The 5,432-nt window shown below is 46.0% G+C and overlaps 1 pseudogene; it reads left to right on the plus strand.

The window, feature by feature from the left end:
- Positions 1–5,122: 5,122 nt before the first annotated feature.
- Positions 5,123–5,432, plus strand: part of LOC102261027 — a 16,227-nt pseudogene continuing 15,917 nt past the window's right edge.

Raw genomic sequence — 5,432 nt, forward strand, 5'->3', positions numbered from 1 at the left:
ATGTCTATAACTGCGCCTCTTCTGTTCCATTAATGTGTCTCTTTGAAAGTAGTGAACTCCCAAATCCTGTCCAGAAGAGGTGATCACAAAAAGTGGTCCCACTGGAACACAGAGCACTCTCCCCAGGAAAACAGCCCTGAGGGAGTGCGGACTTGAAAATAGCCTGGAGAAAGTGCTCACAGAACTCCAGCTGGCTGAAGTGTGCCCTTAGGCCAGGCAGGCACCCCGTCCACCTCTCACGCACTGCCTACACCAGGATGGAGAAATGCAGCCAGGTCTCGCTTCCCTGTTTCTGCGGGTGGCGGCTGCCCATTAGCTGCTGGGCTAGAATCAGAATAAACAATTCGTCTCAAGGTCTCTACTGGCCCTTCTGTCCCTGGGCCTCTTTCCTCATATCCTGTTGCTCATCAAATCTGGAGTAAAGCAGGGATGGAAAATTCAGCTCCAGATCTTTCTCCTTTTGTCAGGCAACTGCTTTAACTGCACAAGGTGGCTAAAGCTAGGATGCAGAATTCTGTTCAAGGTCTTTTCTGGCCAGTTGCCCCAAGAACCACTGTGCTCTTCATGCCCTGCCTGAAGCAGGAGGGAGAATTTGCTCACAGGTCTTTCCTTTCCTGTTTACTCATGACCCCATCAAAAGCTGTGTGGAGCCCTGGCCAGTTTTGCTAAGTGGATAGAGCATCAGCCTGCGAACTGAAGGGTCCCGGGTTCGATTCTGGTCAAGGACGCATGCCCAGGTTGTGGGCTCGATCCTCAGTGGGGGGCATGCAGGAGGCAGCCGATCAATGATTCTCTCTCATCATTGATGTTTCTATCTCTCTCTCCCTCTTCCTTCCTCTCTGAAATCAATAAACATATATTATATATTTTTTTAAAAAGCTGTGTGGAGCCCACATAGCTCAGTGGTTAGACCATCGGCCTGAAGGGTCACAGGTTCGATTCCTAATCAGGGGCACGGGCCTGGGTTGCAGGTTTGATCCCTGAACCCAGTCTTGGCACATGCGGGAGGCAACCAATCTATGTGTTTCTCTCACATGGATGTTTCCCTCTCTCTCTCACTCCTCCCCCCTCCCCCCTTCAAGAGAGAAATTGAGAAAGGTATCCTCAGGTGAGGATTAACAATGTCAACAAAAATCTGTGAGGAGAGGAGATAAATAATTTGTCTCCAGTTCCCTCCTTGCCCCTTAGCCCAGCACCTGCTCTGCCCCTCACATACTGGCTCAAGTCAGAATGGAAATTTGCCCCAGACCTGTGTTCTCCAGACACCTCTCTTCTCCTCTGGTTGGAATCAGGATAGAAAATCCGCCTCCAGCTCTCTCCTCATCGCTTACTCCAGGGCCCCTGTGCAGCTCACATAGCAGACAACAGATATGTGGTTGCTAAGAAAAAAGATACCTACTATGAAGGGCTCCTGGTGGATAATTGGGCTCAGATTTTTAAAAAAACAGAGCCTCATGTTCTTCTCCACTGGGACTTCTCATACAAACTTCAGTTCAGGGAGTGACCTGCAAACTTCCACATTGAACTGACTGATAAAAAACCTCTAGACCAAGCAAAGAAGAAATGGCAGGACTGGACTGGAGCACATGGATTAGAGCATATATTTTCAGTCAACATTCTTCTAAGAGTGAAAAGTACCTTCTCCCTTCCTCCTCTCACTCTCTCATTTTTATTTTTTGGATTCCTGGAAATTTTTTGTTCTTCAATGTGTTCAAATCCATTGTAATCCATTGTAACTTTGATATTTAACTTCCCCAAAGCGGGAGCCCCTCAGTGCCTCCATCAGTCTGTATGCACCTTGTTTTCTGGTATGTTAACTCCCCTTGTACCTTCTCTCACCCAAACCTTCATCAATTGTTTCTCCAAAGAGACTAGTTGTTCCTTTTACTGGGAAATTACATTAGGAACCAAGAATTGTCTAATTCTCTGGCATGGGGGAGAAATCATTCTACTTATATGTATTCTTCATTTGTCATTTACTTGCCAGCCTTCTTTTCTGATGCTTTGTAGTATCCAAGGAAAAGTCACATGCCGGGCCTTTCTGAATGTCATGTTTTTAATAAGGCTGTTACACTATTTGGGTATGCAGTTAGCCCAAGAGTATTGTGGGACAGGGCTGGGGCTAGTAAATACAGCTTTAAACAAATTGTATATGTTTGTTGTTTATTTCACCGTATTTCTGTGAGTTGGGACCTGGGTGTGTCTGGTTCAGGGTTTCTTCAGAGGCTGCAGCCCAGCTGTGTGCCCGTCTGAGGTCACTTCTGAAGGCTCACTGTTCCCTTCAGAACTCACTGTGTGGTTGCTGGAAGCTCGGTCTCTCACCACGTGGGACTCGGACTTGACAGGCTGCTTGACCGTCCTCGTGACAAGACAGCTTGCCATCCCAGAGGCAGTGCCACAGGGAACCCAAGACAGAAGTCTCGGCTTTTTGTCACCTAACTTCAGAAGTGGCATCCATCACTTTGCCACATTCCATTCATTAGGCGTGAATCACCAGCCGGCCCACACGTAAGGGAGGGGTCACACAGGACATGGGCAGCAGGAGGTGGTCACCAGGGTCATCTCAGAGGCTGACTGCCACACATGTTTTAAAAGAAGCTTGTTCATTTCCAAGAAAATAACTTTCTGGCATAGTAATTCAGATTGCATTGAATTTATAGTCGAGATTTTTTAAATGTTCAGTTTGTATTTTTTGTTTTGTTTGTTTTTAATCCTCATCTGAGGATATGTTAGAGAGAGAGAGAGAGAGAGAGAGAGAGAGAGAGAGAAACATCAATCGGTTGCCTCCCATACGTGCCCCAACTGGGATGGGACCCACAACCTTTCGGTGTATGGGATGATGCTCCAACCAACTGAGCCACCTAGCCAGGGCCAATTGGTTTTCATAATAATGATCTGTAACCTTATTAATTTTAAGAATTTTTAATGAATTATATTTTCTATGTACACAATCACATCATTGAGAAATGCTTTCTTTTCAAATCCTCATGCATTTTTTCTTACCTATGACACCATTAATAAACATGCATTAACTAATTTACCATTAAAATGATGTTTGCTGCAGGAATTCACATACACTCTATCAAGTTACAAAAGTTCCCTTTTATTCCTACAGTTTGCTAAAAATTTTTACAATAAATGGAGTTTTCTTAATGTCAGTGCCTTTTCCGCGTCTATTGACTTGGATTTCCTCCTTCTTGCTGTTAAACCACCTTCTATCCCTGGAAAAACCCCTCTGCGTTGTGATGCATTACCTTTGTATATAATTTGGCCAATTTCTTGTTTAGAATTTTTTTATTGCTATCATCAGAGGGAAAGGGCTGCAGTTTTCCTTTATTTAAAAGCCTTTGTCAAGTTTTGATTTCAAGGTTATGCCAGACTCAAGTTGGTTGAAATAATATAATTAACAGTAGAAATCACTGAACTAGAAAATTGATATGCCAAAGGTTAAAAAGAAGTTCTTATAATTATTATTTCTTCCTTTCTTCTTTTTCTGTTTCTATTTCCTGTTCTTTTTCTAGATTCTTGAGACGGAAACGTAGATCATTGCTTTTCAGTCTTCTCACCTAATGCATTTACCTAAGGCCATGGTCCGAAAACCGTGGCTCGCCAGCCACATGCGGCTCTTTGGCCCCTTGAGTGTGGTTCTTCCACAAAATACCACGTGTGGGTGCGCACATACAGTGCGATTGAAACTTCATGGCCCATGCACAGAAGTTGGTATTTTGTGGAAGAGCCGGTATTTTGTGGAAGAGCCACACTCAAGGGGCTAAAGAGCCGCATGTGGCTCACGAGCCGCGGTTTGCCGAGCCGCAGTTTGCCGACCACTGACCTAAGGAATAAATTTCCCTGTAAGCAATCATTTAGCTGCATTCCACGAGTTTTGATATGTCTTGTGTAATTCCTCTGAAGTAGTTACCATGACAAAGCTTAATAGGATTATTTTAAAAAAAATTTAAGTTGTCATGCTAATTTGTCCATGGTCAGGGCTTAGGAGTGTTGAAAGGGCACAGGAGCTACCCTGGGTTGGCCAAATCTGGGACAATTTAAACAAAAAAGAATAATTGTATTGGACTATAACCCTAGGATAAACATCCGTGAGTCCATATTGATAGAAAAATTTTTGAACAAATAAGTAAATGGGAGAGAAAGGACAGCCTGTTCCAACAAAACAATTCCAATTAAATGTAAAAGGGGGTGAGGAAGGGTGGAGAGGGTGAAGGGGTCAGATGCATGGTGATGGAAGGAGAGGGGACTGTGGGAGTGAGCTCACAGTGCACTATTTAGGTGATGTGTTAGAGAACTGTACCCTGACACGTGTCACTAAACAGTGTCATCCCAATAAGTTTAATTTAAAAATAACTGTTAAAAGAAGAGAGTCATAGAAAATCAACATGCCACAGTAATTATTCTTGCAGGAAAAGCTCCGTACGGATGCTAAACGTCAGGAGAAATGGGTATTGGCATCATCACCAGGGGAAAATAGTAATTACTAGTATAGTGGAGCACAAATGTAATTGAGGCCAACATCACCGTCAGGGAGATGGATTGGTCTTCGGTAGCCCTAATGTTATGACCTGAGAAGGACAAACATCGAGTCTAGGTTCTTGGGAGGGGAAGCATAGCACCCAGCTAATCTTTAGAGAGAAAACATCAAACCCAGTTAACAAACATTCTTCAAGATGCCTGACCTGTACCCCCGAAAGCATCCAAGTCGTAAGGCCCGGGAAGGACTGGAGCGTCCCAGATGGCACAGACTGAGGAGACGGGACTAGGCAGTGTGGGACCCGGTTGGATCCTGGACAGAGAGCGGGACAGAGAGAGGGTGTCAGAGAAACTGGTGAAGCTGAATAAAGACTGTGGCTGAGTTGAGAGCATTAAGCAGTGTTAGCTCTTCAGCTTTGATACGCTGGTGACACGAGATGTCAGAAGTGGGGGTGCTGGTGACGGGAGACGTTGGCACTGAGGTTCCTGGTGAAAAGCTGTGAGGACCTCTCTTCTCTTTGGCTTACCTGATGTAAATCTAAAATCACTTCAGCAGAACACGGTGGCCGATCCCAAGGCGGCTCCTTGGAGCCGGCCGGCGAGCAGTGCCCAGCAGGACAGAACAGGGGCAGGCACTATGGATGCCTTCAAGGTGGTACCGGAGGGACCAGTCCCTTGGGGCTTTCGGCTGCAAGCGGGCAAGGACTTCAATGTGCCCCTCTCCATCTCCCTTTGCCTCACGCCTGGAGGCATAGCTGCACAGGCTGGGGTAGCTGTTGGCGACTGGGTGCCGAGTATCTATGGCGAGAATGCTGGAGGCCTTATGCACATTGAAGCCCAAAACAAGATCCCAGCCTGTGGGGAGCGCCTCAGCCTGGGTCTCAGCAGGGCCCAGCCGGCTCAGAGCAAACGTCGGAAGGCCCTGGCCCCTGCCTCGGACCCCTCGG

Source organism: Myotis brandtii, unplaced genomic scaffold (assembly GCF_000412655.1).
Source record: "Myotis brandtii unplaced genomic scaffold, ASM41265v1 scaffold112, whole genome shotgun sequence".
Taxonomy (NCBI): domain Eukaryota; kingdom Metazoa; phylum Chordata; class Mammalia; order Chiroptera; family Vespertilionidae; genus Myotis; species Myotis brandtii.